The sequence below is a fragment of the Bos grunniens genome, chromosome 25, assembly GCF_055505025.1.
Source record: "Bos grunniens cultivar Pamir isolate PY7600 chromosome 25, Bosgru_T2T1.0, whole genome shotgun sequence".
Taxonomy (NCBI): Eukaryota; Metazoa; Chordata; class Mammalia; order Artiodactyla; family Bovidae; genus Bos; species Bos grunniens.
Window position 1 is genome coordinate 9,198,384 of NC_141189.1, and position 26,242 is coordinate 9,224,625.

The following is a 26,242-nucleotide window of genomic DNA, read 5'->3' on the forward strand; positions in this document are numbered from 1 at the left end:
CCCGCCCGCCGCTTGTTAGCATAGCCCCGCCCTCCAGCCGCGATAGGTCGCTGGAGGGGGCGGGGCCTCGGGGCGCGCGGGAGCAGACGGGGCGGGCTTATATTAACAGTCAATGCGCCAGGTGTGAGGACGCCGGGTCAGAGCTCCCGCAGGTCTAGAGTTTGGTCAGGAGGGGGTCTCTTATCTCCTCTCCCGTCCTTCCTTATGTTATGACCACCTGGAGTCCTGGTGGAACCGCCCCTACGTCACCAAAAGGGCTCTCAAGAAGAGTCGTTCACGCCTGAGCCAGAAAGTCGTCGGTGCCAGGGATCCCTGCTCCCCGGTTCGCCCTCCCGTGAGTCCTCTCATCTAACTCACCCCCTGCCCTCTCTGACCTCCCGGCTCATATTCACTCCCTCTCCGTGCTTCACACAGCTGAAAGCACCAAGTGTTGCGTGGCCTGACCCACAGGAAAGTCCGGATACCTCCAGTTATCATTGTAACCATCACTGCACCTGCCCAGAGGTCCTGAGTGGTTTACCCGAGTGTGAATCCTGCCTGGACACGCGGGGTCCGTACCAGTGGTGAAGGGGAAAGGAGAGCCGTGGTCACCCTCCCCTGAACACCCCCTAGGCAGCCCATCGGTCTGGGCCCCCTCCTCTCACAGACCCTGTGGTCCAGCTTGTGTTCTCGTTTCTGAAGGCCCTGTTCTCACCCAGAAGAGACAAACTAGGCCGTTTGGTCTGAGGCATTTCACACCTGTCACCTCACTGGCTCCTCTAACAACCTTCAGGGTGGGTTCTTACCCCACATCAGAGGGGCCACCAGAATCCACAGGCAAGGAAACACCCAGGGCCATCTCTGCTGGCAGTGGTGGCGAGGCAGTCGGTGAGGGCTGGAGGCAAATTTTAACCTCCCTTGACTTTGCGGAGGGTGTGGTCTATGTTAAGTCACAGGCAGACCAAGGGAGGATGTGGTCAGTTGGGGGCTGAAGGCTTGGACAAGGCTCCCCACACACTTTCTTCCAGCCCATGGCAGGGTCACACAGCTCCCTGAGCAAATGGCAGTGCCCTGAGGGCCACTGGGAGCGCTTCAGGTGCTGAAATGGTTACCCAGGCTGGTCACAGGCCAGCCCTTCCACCCACCACGTCCCCTGGACAGGTTCCCTCTGTCCCTGCCAGTCACCACATGTTCCCAGGAGCCCCAGCGACTCTGCACCACTTCCTCCCTGCTGCTCTCTGCAGGAAGTGGATTCTCCCTGCCCACCTCTCCCAAATTCTGGGGAGGTGGGTCCTCACGTGCCCACCTCAGCCTGCCCTCCTCTGGAGAGAGGGCCATCTCTAAATGGTCCTTTTGGAATCCTTGGCTCAGTGAATTATCCTTCATGTGCCTGTCTGACTTCTCCTCTGGCCTCTGGGCCCTGAGGCGAAACTGTGTCCTGGAGTATCTGAACCCCCACACTGGGCACCCAGGGACTTGGGGGACACACTGTGGGGCTAGGGGTGGGAAGCAGGGCCTCCTCTCCCTTGGAGCCTCCTCGCTTCAGGTGGTGATTTAGTCGCTCAGTCATGTCCAACTCTTTGTGACGCTATGGACTGTAGCCCACCAGGCTCCTCTGTCCATGGGATTCTCCAGGCAAGAATACCGGAGTGGGTTGCCATTTCCTTCTCCAGGGGATCTTCCCAACCCAGGGATCAAACCTGGGTCTCCTGTATTGCAGGCAGATTCTTTACTGACTGAGCTAAAACAGACATCTGAATTGATCCTTCTCTGCCACTAATTCCATGAATGACCCTGGGCAAGTCTGTGTCTTACGGAGAATCTGTCTGTAAAATGTGCTCAGTGTATTGCTCATTCACTTCAATCGTGTCCGACTCCTTGTGACCCCATTGACTATAGCCTGCCAGGCTCCTCAGTCCATGGGATTCTCCAGGCAAGAATACTGGAGTGAGTTGCCATGCATGAAACTCACTAGGGGATCTAGAGAGGAGGGGATCTCCCCTCCTCTAGGGGATCTTCCCAACCCAGAGATCGAACCTGGGTCTCCTGTGTCTTCTGCATTGCAGGATAGCAGGGACTTAGAACCAAGAGTGTTTCAAGTTCCAGGACCCTAAGACAGGGGATCCCCTGGAGAAGGGAAAGGCTACCCACTCCAGTATTCTGGCCCAGAGAATCCATGGACTGTGTAGTCCATGGGGTTGCAGAGCTGGATACGACTGAGTGACTTTCACTTTCTTTACTCATTGAGCCACCTGGAATGGGGAAGTTGAATTCAGTGATGTCTTAGGGTCCTGCAACTTGAACCACTCTTGGTTCTAAGTCCCTGCTATCACCATTCCAGCTCACACTCCCATGCTCCTCCAACCTCCTGTCCCAGGAGAAAATCTAAGAGTAGTGTTCTGTGCCTCAAAAGACTTTCCCCTGGGGGCTTCCCTGGTGGGCTAGTAGTTAAGACTCCATGCTGCCACTGCAGTTCAATCCCTGGTCAGGGAACTAAGATCCTCCATGCTACACAGCATAGCCCAGAAAAGAAGCTTTCTTCTGAGCTAGTTCTCACTAAGGTGGGTTATCTCCTTTACTTCATGCCTCTCTCTTTGCCTAGACATTAGTTGGCTCTCCACAGGCATCTGTACCCCATCTCTGTCTTCCTGAGGCCTGAACACCGAAAATATAATCTCTCTGCACATAATTCAAAACAAAACAACACTGCAGGAAATAAAAGGAAGTCCACAATAAACGAGACCCTACTTGATAGCATGGAGAGCTATATTCATTATCTTGTAATAACCTGTATCAGAAAGGAATCTGAAAAAGAATATATGTGCGTATGTATATGTATATTTTATTGTTGTTTAGTTGCTAAGTCCTGTCCGATTCTTTTGCAACCCCATGGACTGTAGCCCACCAGGCTTCTCTCCATGGGATCTCCCATGCAGAATACTGGAATGGGTTGCCATTTCCTTCTCCAGGGGATCTTCCCGACCCAGGGATCGAACCCAAACCTCTTGCACTGGCAGGGAGATTCTTTACTTCTAAGCCACCTCGGAAGCCCGTGTGTGTGTGTGTGTGTGTGTGTGTGTGTGTAACTCAATCACTATGCTGTACACCTAACAATCTAATACAAACTGTAAATCAACTATGCTTCAAGTAAAAAACCAAAAACCAACTTGACTCCCAAAATACAAAACAGTTGCCCAAATGAATTTTGGAAAAAAAATTTTTTTAATTCATTTATTTGAATTTAAAAAATGTAGTCCACAAATTCTTTCTCCCATGATGACATCTTCAATTTTAAAAAATGCGTGTATCAATTACTAAAACTTAAAAAGTGTTCTAATGCCTTAACCTTGCTGAGGCCTTGGATATATGCCTCATTCACCTTGTCTAGTCTCCTCCAACCTATCTGTTGACTGTTTAAAAGGAGTTTTCTTTTTGGCTGTGTCACGTGGCTTGTGGGATCTTAGTTCCAGACCAGGGACTGAACCCGCACCCTCGGCAGTGAAAGCTCAGAGTACTAACCACCGGACTGCCAGGGGAGTCCCTGTGTCCAACACTTTTGAAACATCATCTCCAACCTACTGAAGTTAGGTGTCACTACGTTCATTTTACAGTTGAAGAGACAGGCTTGGAGAGGGGAAGCAGTCGCTCAAGGTCCCCAGCGGAGAAAAGACAGAGCTAGATCTGACTCGAGAAGTCCAGGTTCCTTCACCTGTGAGGCTGCCACCCAAAGCTCACCCATCCCAGAAGTGCCACTCTGGCGTCTTCCCCAAGTTACCACAACTCTTGTTCAGCTGCAACTGCAGTTTCATTCGGCCCTGGGTTCACATGCATGTGCCTCTCTTTCCCACTAGATGGCAGCGTCTCTGAAAGCAAGACTCATCTCACTCTCCACGGACCATATTCTTCTCCAGTGCAAACGTGGAAATGGGTATTTGCTGAATGAATGAGTTTATATCTATCTAGACTAAATGTGCTCTCCCTATCTATCCATCCATCCATCCATCCACATCCACACACATAGATAATATTTATTAAGTGCACATTATGAGCCTGTCCAGCCTGGCGTGCTGCGATTCATGGGGTCGCAAAGAGTTGGACACGACTGAGTGACTAAACTGAACTGAACTGAACTGATGAGCCTGTCCCAGCGCTAAGTAGTTCGCTTAGTTAAAAAACATAAAAAGGCAAAGATCTGGCACTTTTATTTATTTATTTTTAGCCACACCTCGAGGTGGGATCGTAGTTCCCTGACCAGGGATCAAACCCATACCACCCGCATCGGAAGTATGGAATCTTAACCACTGGACCAACAGGGAGGTCCCTGGCACTTTTAATATCTATAGGGTAGGAAAATGGAAAATGACTACTTCAGGTACAGGGTTTAGCTCTAGGTGTTGAAAATATTCCAGAATTAGACAGTGGTGATATTTGCACAACTTTATAAATATACTAAGAGCCAGTGAAAAAGGGTACATGCGTGAGTGCTAAGTCTCTTCAGTTGTGTCCGACTCTTAGTGACCCCATGGACCGTAGCCTGCCAGGCTCCTCTGGCAATGGATACTCTAGGCAAGAACACTGGAGTGGGTTGCCATGCCCTCCTCCAGGAGGAGGTCTTCCTGACTCAAGGATTGAACCCGAGTCTCATGTCTCCTGCGTTGGCACTAGCTGATCACTGCATGGCCTGCATCACTAGCTGACTCCTGCACTGGTCACTGCATGGCCACGAGCACACCTGGGAAGCCCCGATGAGTGTATTATATTTCAGGAAAAAAAATTAGGTACTTTAATATATTTAATTTATATTTAAATATATTTAATATATTATTTAACTGACTGGTAATCTGCTCGACTGTGTGCGTGTGTGAGTGTGTTCGTATTTTCATTGCCATTTTACAGAAGGGGAAACTCAGGCTCTGGAAAGGGAAGTGATTCAGAGGTTGTTACGAGAATTAACCATAAATAGCTAATGTTTATGGAGCCTAAACTGCTTGGTCTAGGGTATCTTTCTAACAGTCCCATGACTTTCAACTCATTTTGTAGACAAGAAAAACAGGCTTTGCTGAAGGTCACGAGTAAAAAGAATGGGATTCAATCCCAGGCAATCTGATGGGGGAAGCCTGACTCCCAAATACCCAATTTCTCAAATGAAAAGGACTAACAGGGACTTCCCTGGTGGTCTACGCTCCCAATGCAGGGGGCCCAGGTCTGGTCCCTGGTCAGGGATCCCACGTGCGGTAACTAAGAGTTTGCATGCTGCAGCTGAAAGATCTCACATGCTGAAATGAGGATCGAAGATCCCACGTGCTGCAACTAAGACCCGGTGCAGACAAATAAATAAATAATTTTTAAAAAGACAAGCAATTGTTGGTGAGGATGCAGTGTGTGCAGAACCTCCTCCTCTGCCACCACCGCTGTGACTTGGCACAATCGTTTTGGAAAACTATTAGTCAGTATCCACCAGAGCTGAACATCCGTGTACCTTATGACCCAGCAGTTCCACAGATATGTGCACATATGTGCACCAGAAGACATGTACAAGACTATTCAGAACAGCATTAGCCTTATTAGCTTGGTACTGGAAACAATGCAAATGTTTATCAACGGGCGAATGCATAAATATATCTCAGCGCAGACACATGACAGAGTCTTAACACAGCAAAGAGATGAACACTCTACTACCAAATGCAACCATATGGATGAATCTCACTGACAACATGCTGAGCAAAAGCAGCCTGACGTGGAAGTGTGGATGCTGTAAGGCTTCGTTTATATAAAGCTCCAAAACAGGCTGGTCTTCCCAGGTGGCACTAGTGGTAAAGAACCCGCCTGCCAATGCAGGAGACGTAAGAGATGCAGGTTCCCTGGGTCAGAAAGATCTCCTGGAGGAGGACATGGCAACCCACTCCAGTATTCTTGCCTGGAGAATCCCCGAGGGGCCTGGCAGGCTACAGTCCATAGGGTCGCAGAGTCAGACACAACTGACTCAGCAGACTTAGCATGCACTTACCAAAAGAGGCTAATCCCTGGTGTTAGGCTGTGGTTTAGCCTTGGGGTCACTAGAGGGGATCAAGAAGGGGCCACTAACATTTTGTCTCTTTATCTGGGCTCAGGAAACGTGCGTGTTCATTGTGAGTATTCACTGAACTGGACACTTATGAACAGTTTTTATATGGATGTTGAACTTACAAGTTTTTGAAAAGAGAGACTAAGGGACTTACCTGGAGGTCTAGTAGTTAAGACTCTGTGCTCCCAATACAGGGGGCCCGGATTTGATCCCTGGTCAGGGAACTAGATCCTGCATGATGCAACTAGGATCCTGGCGTGGCCACAAAAATTTTAAACAGACAGAGAGAGCTTAAGTTTGCATGTGCAGCCTCATGGAAGCCTGCCTGGCCTGGGAATGGACTGGGCATCTAGGTAGTGGCAGGAGGAGGAATCACTGAGTGAGTTGAGGGAATAGAGGATGGAGAGGTAGGTGAGAGAAAGAGGAGTCTTAGCTGGGTCTCTAACCGGTGGCAAGTTGGAAAGTCATTTCCCCTATCTGGGTCTCAGTTTCTGTATCTGAAAAATGGGTGAGCAAGTCACGAAGGGAAAATTGATAAATATGATAAATATTCCATCAAAGTGAGGAAGTTGGACTGAATGATTTTTCATATCAGAAGCACTCAATTGTTCTGTCAAAAAATATGAGTCTCAGACTTCCCTGGTGGTCCCGTGGTTAAGAACCTGCCTTCAGGAGATGCAGGTTCAATCCTTGGCCAGGGAACTAAGATACTACATGGGGCAACTAAGTCTGTGTGCTGCAACTAAGACCCAATGCAGTCAAACGAATAAATCTTAAAAAAAAAAAAAAAAAAAATATATATATATATATATATATATGTATGAGTCTCATGGTAGGAGGAATGAAAAAAGTCACTTCCCTTGGCAAAAATACACTTCTTGCTTACAGAATTTCTGCTTCTGTATTTACAGTTAGTGATATTACAAGTAAGGTCATATTATTATACTTTAAAAAAATTTTATTTGGCTGTGCCAGGTCTTAGTTGCAGCATGTGGGATCTAGTTCCCCGCCCAGGTATAGAACCCCTGTGTTGGGAGCACAGAGTCTTAGCTACTGGATGGCCAGGCAAGGCCCACTAGTACAGCTGGATGGTAGAGAGGAGAGGAACGCAGCCCCTAGTAGGGCAGGGAGCGGGTGGCTGGTGTGCAGGGCCAGCTGGGGGAGAGCGGGGAGGAAAACAGCGGCCTGTGGCAGGATCGGGGGGAAGGGGTTATCCGCCTAGAAATTTTCTTTTTCTTTTTGGCTGCACCTTGAAGCTTGTGGGATCTTAGTTCCCCAACCAGGGACTGAACCCAGGTCCTCGGCAGTGGGAGCTTGGAGTCCTAATCACTGGCTGGCCAGGGAATTCCCTGCCCAGAAACTTCTTTATCCAGCACTGTGGCTGCTTCCTTGGCAGCCAGAGAACACTGTTCCAGGCCAGGAGGAGGCAGGAATGCCATGGGCCAGATTACAAGCTTTTCCCCTCTTCCGCTGGCAGACCAATAACATGGGATTCTATTTTTGCAGGACCATTTGGCAAAATCTACTACATCAAAAATGTTGGTACTCTTTGACCCAACAAGTTCAACTGTAGGAATCTGTCCTATGAAATATCTCCATAAGTGTGCAAAGATGTACAAAGACGTTCCGGGCAGCACTGCTTATAATACTGAGAAACCAGAGAATGGATGAATAAATTCTGATAAATCTCTACCATGAAATACTATGTAGCTGTTAACAACCTCATGTGTAAAACAGGGATAATAATAGGATCCGTCTCTCATAGTTTTCATGAGGATTTAGTGAATTAATACCTGTAAAATGCTTCCATAGTAATGCTAGCTGTAGAAATAAGGAAAGATGCAATGTTGATTAAAAAAGAAATGAGAAATGTGATCCCATTTGAGTAAATTAACAACAGTAAACACACATTAAAAAAGAAGAAAAGTCTGGACATACAAGTATCATATGATGACACTGGTGGTCTTTAGTGGAGGGTAGGGTAATGGAGACATTTATTTTGTAAATCTCAATAAATTTTTAAGTAATACCTGTGTATTGCTTTTGAAACCAGCGGGGGGGGCGGAATCCTCCAAAACAGTAAAGGAAACAAGAGGAGATAGTGGACTAGAAGATGGCATGAGAGGGACTTCCTTGGTGAACCAGTGGCTAAGACTCTGGGCTTCCAGTACAGGGGGCCTGGGTTTGATCCTTGGTCAGGGAACTAGATGCCACAACTAAAATCCTGCATGCTGTCAAATAAATACTAAAATATAAAATATATATGGCATGAGAAACCCCCTCCCCTCTTCTTGAGGACCCGGAAGTCCAGAGATCAAAGCCACCCAAACAGGCTCCCTGGGGAATTAAGGGCCCGGGTTTGATCCCTGATTGGGGAATTAGGATCCCACAAGCTTCGAGGCATGACCCTTCAAAAAAAGAAAAGGCTCACTGTTTTGGCTGATCAGATACTGCGGGGTGCAGCTTCCCACACAGCTTGTCTGACACTTTATTCTCATTCTGGACCCCATGGGGACATCTTCTCTTTAGGGCACAAGGACGGGAGGTTGGCTCATGGGGGAGGCTGGGCCATCTTACACAAGCCGTTTGCCCTCTCTGGGCCTCAGCTGCCCTCCTTGCAACATGAGCAGAAGCAGCCCAGCCTCTTGGTATGTTGTGAACAGCTAGGGGAGCAGAATGTGCCACTGGCATCAGAGCAGAGTGAGGGAGGGGGGCCAGCCCGGAGCTGCTGCTTCACCAAGAAGAGCCGCTATGCCAAGAGTCTGTAAAAATGCCGACGGCTGCCATTTGTCAGTGGGCAGTTTGTACTCACAACACTGCTGACACCAAATGCGCGATGTCTTCTCCAGTTCTCCAATACCAGCTGGGTGTCCTCCAATTCAATTCAGCTCTGACATTGTCTACCCGGAGTTAGTGTCAGATCCCACAAGTTAAGGGCTCGGTCCCGCAAGCCTGCCTTCGCTTCAGACACGGAAGTACTGACCGACTGGCTATAAACAGGGGGATCCTTCACCCCTGACTGAGGTTCCATCATTTGTTAGAAAGGCTCACAGGACTCAGGAAAGCTCTTATATTTTGCGGTTCTTCGTAAAGGAGAGAACTCAGGAGACGTGAATGGAAGAGACGCATAGGGCAAAGTATGGGGGCAGGGGGTATGCGGAGCTTCTATGCCCCCGCCTGGTGCACCACTCCCTGCAGTACCCCAACCCAGAAGCTCTCTGAACTCCTTCATTTAGAGATTTTTATGGAGGTTTCATTTCATAAGCACGATTGATTAAATTGCATAACCCTGGGGACTTGCTGGCACTCCAGTGGCTAAGACTCCAAGCTCCCAATGCAGGAACCCTGGGTTTGACCCCTGGTCGGGGAACTAGATCCCCACAGGAACTAGACTAAAGATCCTGTGTGCCACAACTAAGACTTGGGTGCAGCCAAATAAATAAGTAGAAATGAAAATAAAAACAAATCATTAGCTCTTGATGGTTGAACTCAATCTCCAGCCCCTGTCCCCCCACCACAACCCTGGAGCTGAAATTCCAACTCTCTAACCATGCCTTGATCTTCCTACTGACCAGCTCAAAACTGTCTAGGGGCCACTAGTCATCTATTAGCATACAAAAGACTCTGAAGTTTCCAGGGGTTTTAGGTGCTGTGTGCTAGAAACTCGGAGACAAAAACCAGGTATATCTGTTTCCCAGTGGACCACAACCAGGCCTCCCAGTGGCTTGCCAGGCTCTGAACACTGGGTCTCCTGTCTAAGCAACACTCAGCCACGTGTCACCTGGGGCTGATGGCCCCCAGTTTATGGAGCACGCCTGGCTTGGAGTTGTTTGTTTACATGTGTTAGAGAGAGTAGGACGGTTGTTCCAGGTCGTACAGTTAATGAGCAGTGTCACCTGGATTTGAACCCGGTGTGTCCGATGCCAGAGTCCCAGTGTGTCTTTCCACTGGGCTGCTTGGAGGCACTGAGGGCTGATCTGACCTCCTGAAAACATCAAGTAGCAGAAGACGCACATACCAGGGTGGAAGGGGCAGCCGGCACACAGTAGGCGCTTTGTGAATACTTGCTGAGTCAACAAAGGATTGGCAAGTCCTTCTCCCCACACTCTCCAGGGTTCAGGGTGTCATCAGCTGCAGAAGACTCATATCCATGATCTAGAAGATTGTAGGTCAGCGAGGGCCACAGACCTCGTGTTACTCAGAGGGAGAGTGGGGATTGGTTGGGCTCAGGGGCTGTCTCAGACCACTGGCATGGTGCATCAGTGACCATGCCAGGCCTCTTCCCCGCCAGCTCTGGAACCTTCATGCTGCATCACTGGAGTCTCACAAGAGCAGGCTGGGAGAAGTAGAATGGGGACAATTCCACAGAGGAGGAAAGAGAGAGCTGGAAAGCAGGTGTGCAAACTCCTTCTTTGTACATTTCTGGCCACCTGTGTGTACCAAGTTGAAGTCTTGGTGTGGCCCAGGGTCAGTCCCTGGAGAGTAGAAAGGGGGGTACCTTGGAGGGGTGGAATCACCGTCAAGGCCGAGACCTTCCTGGCCCCTCAGATCCTTGCCTGGCTGGGAAACATTAGGGCCAGAGGATGCCCAGCCCGTCTGGGGCTCCCTGGCCCAGAGCTGTGGACGGTGGTGCCCAAGCTGCGCCTGATCTGTGACTTTGGGCCCCGCTCTGAGTGCGATCCCTGTATAAGGAGCGAGTGCTTTGAGCACTGGTTTCTCATCTTTAAAATGGGTGTGGCAGGACGTCCCTGGTGGGCCAGTGGTTAGGACTCTGGGCTTCCAATGCAAGGGATGGAGATTCAACCCCTGGTCAGGGAATTGAGATCTCATGTGCCGTGTAGCCAGGTTGATAAAATAAAAATAAAATGGGTGTGTGATATGATGTTATATTTAACCTTAGGGGGTTGTTATGAGGATCAAATGAAGTGAGTGACAGCCAGTGGTCGGCACTGATAAGTGTGGTTTCCTTCTTCGTTCCCTCTCTGCCTCTCCCACCCCTGCCCTTTCTTTTTTCCTTCCTTCCTAGCCAACACCTCTGGGCATGGTGTTAAAGAACTAGGTGCTCCAGGACACAGAGAACAACCTCCACCAGGGGACCTGGGGATGGAAAAAGCCTTGTCAGACCAGCTGTGGACGGGTGACAGACAGCTCAGCCCTGCCCAGAATCCCCAGGCCCCTCCAGTGCTGGGGAGCTCTGGGAGTCACACCAGCTATGGCCCCTCACCAGCTCCATCAGGGCTTCAGGCCCCTGGACTGACATAGAAAGGGTGTCCCAGGGAGGCACATTTTTCACCCAGAGTCTTACAGCCAATGGGGTCCCTCAGCAGCTGACCATTACCTGCCCACCCACCTGCCAGCTGACCACCAGGGCCAGCCAAGGGGATGCATCGCCTACTTATTGGTGCCAGGCCCTGCTGGAGGAATGCCCTGTTCCTTCCTGCTGGGGTCGGCCAGGGTCCCCTATGCAAGGTCAGCTCGTGTGCATACGAAGTCGCTTCAGTCGTGTCTGATTCTTTGCGACCCCATGGACTGTAGCCCACCAGGGTCCTCTGTCCTTGGGATTCTCCAGGCAAGAATACTGGAGTGGATTGCCATGCCCTCTTCCAGGAGATCTTCCTGACCCAGGGATCAAACCCACAGTCTTCTTCATCTCCTGCACTGGCAGGTGGGTTCTTTACCACTAGCACCACCTAGGAAGCCCTAAGGTCAGCTCAGAAAGGAGAGACAATAGGAGCTGCCTCCTGTCCCTGTATCTCAGGAGGAGGAAAGACAGATGGGGAAATGGATGGGGTGGGCACAGGCCATGAGGACACCTACGAGCACCCATGAACACACCCCTTCTAGTGTGCTGCGTTTTGAATACAGAACACACACACACTCACGTTGCCCAGCAGTCCGGGTAAGAATGCTTAGACCCAGGTTATAGATGAGCAGAGTCATCTATAGATGAGCAGAGAGGACAGGGTCACCTGGAGAAAAGTCAGAGGCAGCAGGGGGAATAGAAACTTTGGAATTAGGCTGCCTGAGTTTGAATCCCAGCCCTGCCTGACTTTAAGCCAGTGCCTTGACTTTTCTGAGCCTCTGTTTCCTCATCGGTAAAGTGGATAGAATACCCTTTCCATCTCAGGTTATTAGAAAGAAAGAAACAGCGACAGAAAAGCCCCACACAGTGCCCAGCACACAGTAGGTGCATGCCTGTCACACAGTAGGTGTACAAGAAATTTTGGTTCCTGCCCCGACTCCCAGCTCCCTTGAGTCTCCTTCCTCTGCTTCACATCCGAGCCCAAATCTCTTCCTCAGCCCTGATCAAGGAGTGAGAATTGACCTAAAGATGGCTTCTGCCAGCCTGACAGCTCCAAAACCTGTTTTTGCCCACCACAGGGCCAGCAGCAGGGTCAAGGGCAGCCTCAGAAGGAGGACCCTGGGAGGGGAGTCTGAGTGTTTTTGCAAGTGAGGTCATGGAGCCTCCAAAAAGCCGCCCCTCCCACTTCCATTTGCCGGTGCTTATTACCATCCACCTCAGTTTACAAAAGTCACGTGCACCCGTATCAGACAGTTTCATTCACAGCATTCCAGGACCCCAGGTGGGGCCCTGACCCCAGCTCCCAGCAGCCCTCTCACCTAGGCCCAGGTTGAGTCCTGATCCCCGCCCGAGCCCTGAGCCCAGGTCTCAGATAGACTGTGTCCTTACAAGGGTAATACATTGGTCACCTGATACAAAGAACTGACTCATTGGGAAAGACCCTGACGCTGGGAAAGATTGAAGGCAGGAGGAGAAGGAGACGGCGGAGATGGTTGGATGGCATCACCGACTCAATGGACACGAGTTTGAGCAAGCTCCGGGAGTTGGTGATGGACAGGGAGGCCTGGCGTGCTGAAGTTCAGGGGGTCGCAAAGAGTCGGACACAACTGAGTGGCTGAACTGACTTAGGGGATAAGGGGGGGGTGTGGAGGGGCACAGTCAGAAGAGTCACCTTCACAAAAGAGGGAACTCCTGGCTGCCATATCTCAGAGCTCCTCAGTGGGATTCTCCCTCTCCTCCAGGAGCCGTCCCTGCCCTGAGGCTGAGGCGCTGAGCCTCCCTAGGGTGGGCCTGAGCCCACTGCTCAGGTTCCCAGACCTGAGAGTCCCAGCCCCCTCTTCTGAGGATCTGAGCAGGTGTTGAGAGGATCTGGGTAAGATAGAGGCAGGGGCTAGATCCTTGGCCCCGTCTGCCACCTGATTCAGCTGAGCCTCCAACATCATCCCCCTTGGCAAGGACCAGACCCACCTGGCTTGGAGGGGGCTGCCCGGTCCTCTGAAGCGGCCCCAATTTATTCTGTCCCTGTTTCTATACCATTGGCCCAGGAACAAGCCTCCCTAAGTCCCAAGAGGGAGAGCCAGGCCCAGAAAAAGGAGGTAACGTGCCCAAGGTCACACAGCCAGCCACAGACAAGAGACCAGGCCTGACTCTGGCTTCCTGACCCTGCAGGTGGACTCAGCAGACCTGGAATGGGGGCAGGGTGGCTGGGGAGCCGGTGGGAAGCTCCTTCCCATGTCGGTAGGAGCCAGCATGGGTGCCTTGCACCACTTGCCTGGCTCCTGCCTGTTGGCTAGAAGCCCGGTGTCTGGGAATCCACACGGCTTCTCCCTGTCCAGCCAGGAGAAGTCTGGGTCCTTGTCCCTGACCCACCAGCCCACCTGGAACCAGCTTCTCTACAGGCACCCACACCTGCCCAGGGCAGGGGGCGACAATAGGGAGGAAGGTCCTTCCTCTTGCTTCCTGGCCCACACTCAGCTCCCTGGAGAGTCCCCTGGGCACCTGACCTCTCCCCTCATCCTCACCCCTGGCCCGAGATTCAGTCCCACCCAGCTGGTGGGACTGAGACAGCGGGGAGCCTGGGAAGCAGGATGAATTCTTCTCCGATTCTTGATCTCGAGCCTTCTCTAGGGTATGAAATTGCCTCCTTCTCGAGGCAGCTGAACTTCAGGGAGGCAGGCAGGTTCGCGAGACTATTAACCCCTAATGCTCGGCAGAGCCATAGGAGCGCCCCTCCCTCTTTGACAGGTGGGGAGACTAAGGTCCGCGTGAGCGAGGCTCCACTCCCCTCGGGCTAAGCACCTGTCCCCCCCTGCCCCTCCATACCCCTTACTTGGATTCCGCGCTATCTGCGGGCGGGGTGGCGCCCAGCCAGGGCCACCGGGTCTCCCCGGGCGGCGTCGGGGGCGCACGCGGGATGCTCGGGGCCGCGGCCGCTGCCTCTCGGTGTCTTCTCTACGCCGGCGGCAGAGGGCTCTGTGCACTGCGCTGCGTCGCCGGCCGGGCTTTTAGCAGTGGGTGTGGACTCTGGCACTGCCGGGGCCCCCGCCCTCCCCGCCTGCTTGGGATGTCCTTTGCCCCTTGATCCGGTGCCTCCTTCTCTCCTTAGCACGTGGGTGGCAGCCGCTCACCCAGCTGGCGGGCCGTGGGGCAGCCGTGGCCCGGGCTATGGGCTCAGGCGCCTGCCACTCCCCGTCTGCGACCCGCTCGTGCCTGATCACCTTTAACCACCCCCACCCCACCCCACACACCCCCTCCCCCAGCTCCGCGGGGGCTTGGTGCCCGGCGCCCAAATCTAGGGCTGGGTTGGAGAGAGGAGGAGCCACAGGTGTGGAGCCAGGCCCAGGTGGGCAAAGGCAGCGCCTGGGAGGCCGCAGTTACACTCTGAGCCCCAGCCCCTCTTAGCTGTCTTGAGTTCCCATCAGGCTATCTGAGCACCATTCATTCCCCTGGAAGCCAGCTCCATGCGGTGCTGGGTTCCGACCACCTCCGTCTCTGATTTCCCTTCACCCTTAGGATCCCCACTCCCATTCCTCCAGAGCAGCCCTCCCCTTCTCACACCCCGACCCCTTACTTCCCTAACCTCCTCCTCCACAGCCTCTACCTCCTTAAGCTCCAGTTCCTCCTGGAACCTCTTTCTGACATCTTTTCCCGCTGGGTCCCTGTGTCTTTCTATGACCCTGCCCTCTCCCGGAACCACTCCCCACCTTCTATGCTCATCCTTGAGGCTCTGTCCTCCTCCCTGAACCCCACCACTTTCCTGAATCCCCTTCCCTCATCCCCCCTTGCCTCCTAGGGCCCACTGATCTCCCCTTGTGTGACCTCCCTTTCTGGGTCCCTACATTCCTCCTGATTTTTAGCATTCATTCCACAAACACCCTGGACACTCACAGGGTAGCAGCCCAGAGAGACGACAGGGACAGGCCAAAAAGTATTCATAAATAAGAAATATTTTTTAAGTTCGAGTATGTCTCATGCACTATTTAGGGTATGTGTGTGCTTGCATGCTAAGTCACTTCAGTCGTGTCTGACTCTGTGTGACTCTATGGACTGTAGCCCGCCAGTCTCCTCTGTCTATGGGATTCTCCAGGCAAGAACTGGAGTGGGTTGCCACGCTCTCCCCCAGGGGATCCTTCCCCTCCCAGGGATTGAACCCGCGTCTCTTATGTCTACTTGCATTGGTGGGCAGATTCTTTACCACTAGCGCCACCTGGGAAGCCCTCTTTCAAAGCTAGTGGAGGTGATGGAATTCCGGTTGAGCTATTTAAAATCCTGAAAGATGATGCTGTGAAAGTGCTGCACTCAATATGCCAGCAAAGTTGGAACACTCAGCAGTGGCCACAGGACTGGAAAAGGTCAGTTTTCATTCCAATCCCAAAGAAAGGCAATGCCAAAGAATGCTCAAACGACCGCACAATTGCACTCATCTCACATGCTAGTAAAGTGATGCTCAAAATTCTCCAAGCCAGGCTTCAGCAATATGTGAACTGTGAACTTCCTGATGTTCAAGCTGGTTTTAGAAAAGGCAGAGGAACCAGAGATCAAATTGCCAACATCTCTGGATCATGGAAAAAGCAAGAGACTTCCAGAAAAACATCTATTTCTGCTTTATTGACTATGCCAAAGCCTTTGACTGTGTGGATCACAATAAAGTGTGGAAAATTCTGAAAGAGATGGGAATACCAGACCACCTGACCTGCCTCTTGAGAAATCTGTATGCAGGTCAGGAAGCAACAGTTAGAACTGGACATGGAACAACAGACTGGTTCCAAATAGGAAAAGGAGTATGTCAAGGCTGTATATTGTCACCCTGCTTATTTAACTTCTATGCAGAGTACATCATGAGAAACGCTGGGCTGGAAGAAGCACAAGCTGGAATCAAGATTGCCAGGAGAAATGTCAATAACCTCAGATATGCAGATGACACCACCCTCATGGCAGAAAGTGAAGAGGAACTAAAAAGCCTCTTGATGAAAGTGAAAGTGGAAAGTGAAAGAGTTGGCTTAAAGCTCAACATTCAGAAAACGAAGATCATGGCATCCGGTCCCATCACTTCAGGGGAAATAGATGGGGAAACAGTGGAAACAGTGTCAGACTTTTTTTGGGGGGGCTCCAAAATCACTGCAAATGGTGACTGCAGCCATGAAATTAAAAGACGCTTACTCCTTGGAAGGAAAGTTATGACCAACCTAGATAGCATATTGAAAAGCAGAGACATTACTTTGCCAACAAAGGTCCGTCTAGTCAAGGCTGTGGTTTTTCCAGTGGTCATGTATGGATGTGAGAGTTGGACTGTGAAGAAGGCTGAGCGCCGAAGAATTGATGCTTTTGAACTGTGGTGTTGGAGAAGACTCTTGAGAGTCCCTTGGACTGCAAGGAGATCCAACCAGTCCATTGTGAAGGAGATCAGCCCTGGGATTTCTTTGGAGGGAATGATGCTAAAGCTGAAACTCCAGTACTTTGGCCACCTCATGCGAAGAGTTGACTCATTGGAAAAGACTGTGATGCTGGGAGGGATTGGGGGCAGGAGGAAGAGGGGACGACAGAGGATGAGATGGCTGGATGACATCACTGACTCGATGGATGTGAGTCTGGGTAAACTCTGGGAGTTGGTGATGGACAGAGAGGCCTGGCGTGCTGTGATTCACGGGGTCGCAAAGAGTCAGACACGACTGAGCGACTGAACTGAACTGAACTGTCTAACAAGAGGGAGCATGGATGAGTCTTTAATGACTCTGGCACAGGTCAAGCTGGGATCGGGGCTGGGATAGAGTGGGCTGGGAAGGAAGGATGGATTCTGCCTGTGCAGGAGGAGGTATGTGCTGAGCCAAAAGGATGGGTCTGTTCTTCAATAGCTTTAGGATAAGGCATTGAGAGGAAGGCATTCTGGGTGGTGGGACATCTAGGGCAAAAGCAGGAGAGGTGCAGAGATGCAATGTGAGACTGAGGAATGGTCAAGAGTCTGGCATGACTGGAAGAGGATCTAGAGGTTGAGTATGAGATGGGCAAAAGGAAAAAGGAAAAAAGAGGAACACAGGCATTAGACAACGTAATGTAGTCTCCATCTGGGAGAGGATAGGGAGCTGTAAGTTTCCATCAAAGGCAAGACTGGTCAGATTTGCTAGAACTAGAGGGAGGCAGTGGAGGGCCAGAAAGGGGTGGGGAGCTCAGCCCAGGAGTGGTCAGTCCGCCTGAGCTGGGCCAGGACCACACAACCGTCTTGGGGAGGTGGGTGGAGGATTTACCCAGCAGAAGGGACTGACTGTCACTTGACCAAAGTTCTTGGGCCTCATTCAAGATTCTAGATTCAGCCCCAGAACAGATTCTTTGTTAACAAAACGATACACTTGTAAATGTCAGGAGAACTGGCTAAAGAGGGGACTTCCCTGGTGGTCCAGTGGTTAAGAATCCACCTTGCAATGTGGGGACTGGGTTCAATCTCTGGTTGGGGAACTAAGATCCCACACGCACACGGGGATAAAAAAGGTGACGGAGGAGTGATAATCCCAAATTGAGGGGTGTGAGCAAGCAAGGTAGGAACACCCAAATGTAAGGTTTTGGTGAGGTTCCAGTTCTGGGGTTAAGTGGTAGATTCACTGGTGCTCATTATAGATGAATAAATCCACCAATAAATGAAATAAATGCAGGCCAAGTAGACACCAAAGAAAAGAGTGTATCAAAAAATAAGAATTACTATTAATCTATTTCTGTGTACCTGCCTGGGTGTTCTTTGGAAGGAATTATGCTAAAGCTGAAACTCCAGTACTTTGGCCACCTCATGCGAAGAGTTGACTCATTGGAAAAGACTCTGATGCTGGGAGGGATTGGGGGCAGGAGGAGAAGGGGATGACAGAGGATGAGATGGCTGGATGGCATCACCGACTCGATGGATGTGAGTTTGAGTGAACTCCGGGAGTTGGTGATGGACAGGGAGGCCTGGCGTGCTGCGATTCATGGGGTCGCAAAGAGTCAGACATGACTGAGCGACTGAACTGAACTGAACTGAGGTCCGGATTTTATTTTATTGCCTTTTCTTTTTTTAATATAAATTTATTTTAATTGGAGGCTAATTAAATTAGCCAATACTGTATTGGTTTTGCCATACATTGACATGAATCCACCACAGGTGTACATGTGTTCCCCATCCTGAACCCCCCTCCCAACTCCCTCCCCATCCCATCCCTCTGGGTCATCCCAGTGCACCAGCCCCGAGCACCCTGTATCATGCATCGAACCTGGACTGGTGATTTGTTTCACATATGATAATATACATGTTTCAATGCCATTCTCCCAAATCATCCCACCCTTGCCCTCTCCCACAGAGTCCAAAAGACTGTTCTATACATCTGTGTCTCTTTTGCTGTCTCGCATACAGGGTTGTCGTTACCATCTTTCTAAATTCCATATATATGCGTTAGTATACTGTATTGGTGTTTTTCTTTCTGGCTTACTTCACTCTGTATAATAGGCTCCAGTTTCATCCACCTCATTAGAACTGATTCAAATGTATTCTTTTTAATAGCTGAGTAATACTCCATTGTGTACATGTACCACAGCTTTCTTATCCATTCATCTGCTGATGGGCATCTAGGTTGCTTCCATGTCCTGGCTATTATAAACAGTGCTGCAATGAACATTGGGGTACATGTGTCTCTTTCAATTCTGGTTTCCTCGGTGTGTATGCCCAGCAGTGGGATTGCTGGGTCATATGGCAGTTCTATTTCCAGTTTTTTAAGGAATCTCCACACTGTTCTCCATAGTGGCTGTACTAGTTTGCATTCCCACCAACAGTGTAAGAGGGTTCCCTTTTCTCCACACCCTCTCCAGCATTTATTGCTTGTATACTTTTGGATAGCAGCCATTCTGACTGGCATGAAATGGTGTGAGGTCTGGATTTTAAAAGAGGATGTGTATGTATCTGTTCTAGAATAACTGGATGTCCACATGCAAAAGTATGAAGTCAGACCCCTAACTCCCACCATATACAAAGATTAGTTCAAAATGGACCAATGACCTAAATGGAAGAGCTAAAAACTATAAAACCTTAGAAGAAAACATAATGGTGAATTTTTATGATCTAGAGTTATAAAATGATTTCTTAGATATGATGCCAAAGCACAAAGCAGCGGAAGAAAAAAATAAATAGGACTTCATCAAACTTTTTGTAAAAACTTGTGTGCATCAAAGGGCCCCATCAAGAAAGTGAAAAGACAACCTACAGAATGGGAAAAATTATAAACCATATCCCTGATGAAGGACTAGTGTCCAGAATATATAAAGAACTCTTACAAACTCAATAATAAAGAGACAAATATGGGCAAAGGATCAGAGTAGACATTTCTGTAAAGCAGATATTAAAAACAACAAATCGCATAAGAAAAGATGGTGAACATCATGAGTCATCAGAGAAATGCAAATCAAAATCATGAGACAACACTTCATACCCACTAGGAGAATTATAATTTAAAGAAAGATAGACAATAACAAGTGTTGGTGAAGGAACTGGAACCTTCTTTAAAATGATTAAAATGGTAAATTTTGTGTCATGCACGTACCACCAAAAAGTCAAAAGGAATTGAGCTCAGCTGGTAAAGAATCCGACTGCAATGCAGGAGACTCCAGTTCAATTCCTGGGTCAGGAAGATCCCCTGGAGAAGGGAAAGGCTACCCACTCCAGTATTCTGGCCTGGAGAATTCCAGGGACTGTATAGTCCATGGGATCGCAGAGTTGGACACGACTGAGCGACTTTCACTTTCACTTTTTCTCAAGAATGAATCTTAAAAACATTCTGTTTTTAAAGAAGTTGGCCACGAAAGACCACATATTAAAGAATTCCGTTAATGTGAAATGTCCAGAGCAGGCAAGTAGGTTAGTTGTCTGGGGCTGGTGGTGGGAGTGGGGGTTTGGAGGAACTGGGGAATCACTGTTAATGAGTAGAGAGTTTTGGTTTGTTTTTGTTGTTTCGCCTTGTGGGATCTGAATTCCCTGCCCAGAGATCGAACCCATACCCCCTGCAGTGGAAGCATGGAGTCATAACCTTTGAACCACCAGGGAATTCCAGGTACAGTTTCTTTTAGGGGTGATGAAAATGTTCTAAAATTGTGCCAATGGATTCACAATTTTGTGAATATACCAAAACCCATAGAATTGTACAATTTAAGTTGTTGACTTGTGTGGTATGTATCTCAATAAAGCTGCTTTTTTTTTTTTAAGGGGGTAATGATTGAATCCTTGGAGAATAATGAATTTAAAGACTGAACCAGGGAGCAGAACCCCAAGAATAAAGTGTCCCCTTTCTTCCGGCAGCCCCTGGGAATCCCTGGCAGAGAGTAGGTGCTCCATAAGTTAAATCGAAGGAATTGTTTCTAGAAAGAGGAACCCATTGCAGCTGCTGTTTCTGGAGCACGACCAAGTGGCAGGCATTGTGTTAGATACATAGCAAGTCACTGAATCCTTCAACCATCCACTTCAGAGATGGTATCATTGAGACTCTGGGAATTAAGGAATTTGCTCTTGGTCACATAGGAAGCGGCAGAGCTCAGAAAGGGACCCAGGCTGACTTCAAGCTGTCTGACTTCAAAGCTAAGGTCTAAAAATATACCCTTAAAATTATTGGGTGAGCATGTGTGCTCAGTCATTTAGGCATATCCGACTCTTTGCGACCCCATGGACTATATAGCCCACCAGGCTCCACTGTCCATGGGATTTTCCAGGCAAGAGTACTGGAGTGGGTTGCTATTCCCTCTCCAGGGGATCTGACCCAGGGATCAAACCTGTGTCTCCTGCATCTCCTGCATTGGCAGGTGAATTCTTTTACCTCTGAACCACCAATTTTGTATAAAAATTTTCAGTTCAGTTCATTCAGTTCAGTCGCCCAGTCGTGTCCGACTCTTTGCAACCCCATGAATCGCAGCACGCCAGGCCTCCCTGTCCATCACCAACTCCCAGAGTTCACCCAGACTCACGTCCATCGAGTCAGTGATGCCATCCAGCCATCTCATCCTCTGTCGTCCCCTTCTCCTCCTGCCCCCAATCCCTCCCAGCATCAGAGTCTTTTCCAATGAGTCAACTCTTCGCATGAGGTGGCCAAAGTACTGGAGTTTCAGCTTTAGCATCATTCCCTCCAAAGAAATCCCAGGGTTGATCTCCTTCACAATGGACTGGTTGGATCTCCTTGCAGTCCAAGGGACTCTCAAGAGTCTTCTCCAACACCACAGTTCAAAAGCATCAATTCTTCGGCGCTCAGCCTTCTTGACAGTCCAACTCTCACATCCATACATGACCACTGGAAAAACCACAGCCTTGACTAGACGGACCTTTGTTGGCAAAGTAATGTCTCTGCTTTTCAATATGCTATCTAGGTTGGTCATAACTTTCCTTCCAAGGAGTAAGCGTCTTTTAATTTCATGGCTGCAGTCACCATTTGCAGTGATTTTGGAGCCCCCCAAAAAAAGTCTGACACTGTTTCCACTGTTTCCCCATCTATTTCCCATGAAGTGATGGGACAGGATGCCATGATCTTCGTTTTCTGAATGTTGAGCTTTAAGCCAACTCTTTCACTCTCCACTTTCACTTTCATCAAGAGGCTTTTTAGTTCCTCTTCACTTTCTGCCATAAGGGTGGTGTCATCTGCATATCTGAGGTTATTGACATTTCTCCTGGCAATCTTGATTCCAGCTTGTGCTTCTTCCAGCCCAGCGTTTCTCATGATGTACTCTGCATAGAAGTTAAATAAGCAGGGTGACAATATACAGCCTTGACGTACTCCTTTTCCTATTTGGAACCAGTCTGTTGTTCCATGTCCAGTTCTAACTGTTGCTTCCTGACCTGCATACAGATTTCTCAAGAGGCAGGTCAGGTGGTCTGGTATTCCCATCTCTTTCAGAATTTTCCACACTTTATTGTGATCCACACAGTCAAAGGCTTTGGCATAGTCAATAAAGCAGAAATAGATGTTTTTCTGGAAGTCTCTTGCTTTTTCCATGATCCAGCGGATGTTGGCAATTTGATCTCTGGTTCCTCTGCCTTTTCTAAAACCAGCTTGAACATCAGGAAGTTCACAGTTCACATATTGCTGAAGCCTGGCTTGGAGAATTTTGAGCATTACTTTACTAGCGTGTGAGATGAGTGCAAGTGTGCGGTCATTTGAGCATTCTTTGGCATTGCCTTTCTTTGGGATTGGAATGAAAACTGACCTTTCCAGTCCTGTGGCCACTGCTGCGTTTTACAGATTTGCTGCCATATTGAGCGCAGCACTTATCCCAAAGTATTCACCTGTGTGTACCTACACTCAGCCTAAGAAACTGAACTATCTCTTTAATTCTAATTTAAAAAAAAATCTTTTGGGATCTTAGTTCCCTACCAGGGGTTGAACCCATACCGCCTGCATTGGCAGAATGGAGTCTTAACCACTGGACTGCCAGGGAAATCCCTGAACTATCTCTTAATGCCATTGAAGTCCCCTCTGTTGCCTTCTCAATTCCATCCTCTGCCAGACTGCCACACTGCTGAATTTGGTTATTTATTGTTCCCGTACTTTGTACATATCTCCAAGCAATATGAAGTATGGCTCTGCATGTTTCTAAATTTTACATAAACATTATTATACTGAGTGTACTCTTCTGAGACTGCTGCCTTTATTTGAGGTATTGTTTGTGAGATTTAGCCAGATTGACATGTGTAGCTGCAACGTGCCCATTTCTGTGTGTAGTATGAAGTCTTCTGTTGCCCTGGACATTTGGGCTGTTTCTAGTTTCTTGTTATTACAAGTAGAGTCACTGCAAACATTCCTGTTCTTGTCTTCCAGTCCAAGGCAGTGAATGTTCCAAGAAGTCTGTATTAGCTGCTTATTGCTACTATAACAAATTGCCAAACAACACAGATAATTTATTTATTCATTATTTGTTTGGCTGCCCTGGGTCTTAGCTGCAGAATGTGCGATCTCGAATCTTCGTCTCGGCATGCAGGAAGTAAGTTGCGGCATGTGAACTCTTAGTTGTGGCATGTGGGATATAGTTCCTTGACCAGGGATTGAACCCAAGTCCCCTGCATTGGGAGCACAGAGTCCCAGCCGCTGGACCCAACAACACAGACAGAATCTCTTACAGTTCTGGATGTCAGGAGTCTGTGATAGATGTCCCTGGACTGAAGTTAGGATACTGGCAGGGGCGCACCCCCTCTAGCATGTCTCGGGGAGAACCCACTTCCTTGCGTTTTCCAGTTTCTAGAGGCTGCTTGATTGTGGCTTCTTTCTCCGTCTTCAAAGCCAGCAACGTACTGCCTTCAAGTTTCTCACTGACTCCAGCACTCCAATTTTATTGTTGTGTCTTCTCTGATTCTGACCCTCCTGCCTCTCCCTTCTAAGAACCCCTGTGACTACAATGGGCGCACCTGGGTGATCCAGCATACTCTCTGCATCACAAGATCGTTGATTTAATCACAGCTGCAAAGTTCTTTTCACCATGGAAGGTGACATATCCACAGGTCTCAGGGATGAGTACGTGGCCAACTTTGGGGTCTATTACTCTGTCCACTGCACATTGAATGTTCTTTACGAGTTTGTCAAATTGCTCTCCAGTGAACTGATTCTCTCTCCCACTAGCAGCATGTAAGCATTCCTGTCACTCCCCAACCTCACCAACACTTGATATTACCTGACTTTTTAATTTTTGCCAACTTGACACTTGTGAAATGTCTGGATTCTGACTGCTATATGCTCAGGAAAGAGATGGTGGTCGATGGTGTTGAATGTGAGAAAGAAGGGCTCTGGAACTCAGAAGCGGTCTGTGACCTTGGCTAGAGCAGGGTCCTTGAAGTGGTGGTGGGGTGAAGTCAGAGTCAGTCAAGGAATAAGGGGAGGTATAAGGAAATGGGGGCTTCCCAGGTGGCTCAGTGGTAAAGAATCCACCTGCCAATGCAGGAGGCATGGCTTCGGTCCCTAGATGGGAAAGATCCCCTGGAGTAGGAAGTAGCAACCCACTCCAGTATTCTTGCCTGGAGAATTCCATGGACAGAGGAGCTTGGCGGGATACAATTCATGGGGTTGCAAAGGGTTGGACACAGCTGAGCGCACACACATGCTGATGAGGAAACGAATGCACGGAGTGCAGGGTGTAGATGGCATGTTGGTTGGCTTGGACTGTCACAACAAAACACCACACACTGGGTGGCTTAAACAAAAGATGCCTATCTCATAATTCTGGAGGCTGGGAAGCCCGAGATTAAGGTGCCAGCAGATTTGGCTTCTGGTAAGGGTTCTTTTCCTGATTCGTGGATGGTGGCCTTCTAACTGTGACCCCATATGGTGGAGAGAGAAAAAACTTTGGTCTCTTTTCCTCTTCTTAGAAGGACACTAATCCCATCATGGGAACCCACTTTCATGACCTCATCTACTTACCTCCCAAAACCCCACCTCCAAATATCATCACATTGGAGGCTAGGATTTCAAAATACCAACTGGGGGGCGGGGTACTCAGTTCATACAGAGGGAAATGGCAACCCACTCCAGTATTCTTGCCTGGGAAATCCCATGGACAGAGGAGCCTGGCAGACTACAGTCCATGGGGTCGCACAGAGTTGGACATGACTGAGCACACACTCAGTTCATAATCGGGTACTTTTTAAAATACTGGGTGGGGGTGAAAGGGACGTATCAGTCTAAAGGCAGAAATTAAACATGAAAGAGACAGAGAAAGAGAGACATATGAACTTCCTTGGTGATCCAGTGGCTTAGACTTCACACTCCCAATGCAGGGGGCCTGGGCTTCGATCCCTGGCCAGGAAACTTGGACCCCACATGCCATGACTAAGAGTTCGCATACCGCAACTGAAAGATTGCACATCCTGCGTGCCACATCTAAGACCAGCGAAGCTTAATAAATATTTTGTAAACATATTAACTAAAAAAAGAATCCGTTCTGCTATGCAGGGTACACAGGTCGGATCCTGGGTCCAGGGCGCCCCAACTACTGAGCCTTCATGCAACAACTAGAGTCTTTGCACTGCAATGAAAGACGGTTCATGTGGCAACAAAGATTCTGCCTGTTGCAACTAAGACCTGATGCAGCCAACTAAATAAGTAAATAAATAATTTTTTTTAAAAGAGAGAGAGAGACATAACTAACCACAGTAGGGGGGAAGGCTCTCAGAGGAGGCAAGGTGAAGGTGAGACCCATAGCAAGGGTACTTCGTTAACTTTGGAATGAGGGGAGGTTTCTCTTCCTGGAGGCGAGAGGGAAGGAAAGGCATTGGGGTGGGTGTAGAATAAAGAGGGGTTGGTGATGAAGAGGGACAAGCTGAGGGAAGAGCTCCCATCAGATCTCACCAAGGCCTCTTAGAGTGAAGAAAGATTGGAGGAGGGGGGCCAAAGGTGGGCCAGACAGGAGGGAATGTCTAGGAGGCCCCTGGAAGAACGGCGGAAATAGTGGGTCTGGAGGAGACACAGCAGAACCAAGGAGCTCATAAACTGGGACCTGTGGCAGGGCTCTTGATAATATCCAGGATCCTGATGGAGGGACAGCAGGGACTGTGGGGCACACAACGCCGCCTGGGGAGGTAAAGAGGGTTTCCTGGAGGTGGTGATGTTCCAACTGAGTCTGGAGAAGGAAAACCAAATTTCAGTTACCATAAAAATGTGGAGGAAGGGGACTTCCCTGGTGGTCCAGTGGCTAAGACTCTGCACTCCCAATGCAGGGGGTTTAGGCTCAATCCCTGGTTGGGGAACTAGCTCCCACATGACGCAACAAAAAAAGATCCCACATGTGGCAAGTAAGAACCAACACAGCCAAATAAATAAAAATAAATGTTTTGAAAAATGTGGGCAAAGCGTTGCCTTCACAATGCATCAGCAAGCTTGTCCTGCCCCATTCCATCAGTTCTGTCTCTTTCTCAGACATCTCCA

General features: G+C 49.2%; 1 long non-coding RNA gene across 1 annotated transcript; it reads left to right on the top strand.

The window, feature by feature from the left end:
* The first annotated feature begins 17 nt into the window (after positions 1 to 17).
* On the top strand, positions 18 to 8,072 carry LOC147344978 (uncharacterized). The gene is made up of 3 exons (XR_015154437.1): positions 18 to 334; positions 3,831 to 3,907; positions 7,550 to 8,072. It is a non-coding gene; the product is annotated as an uncharacterized LOC147344978 (long non-coding RNA).
* Positions 8,073 to 26,242: the final 18,170 nt, after the last annotated feature.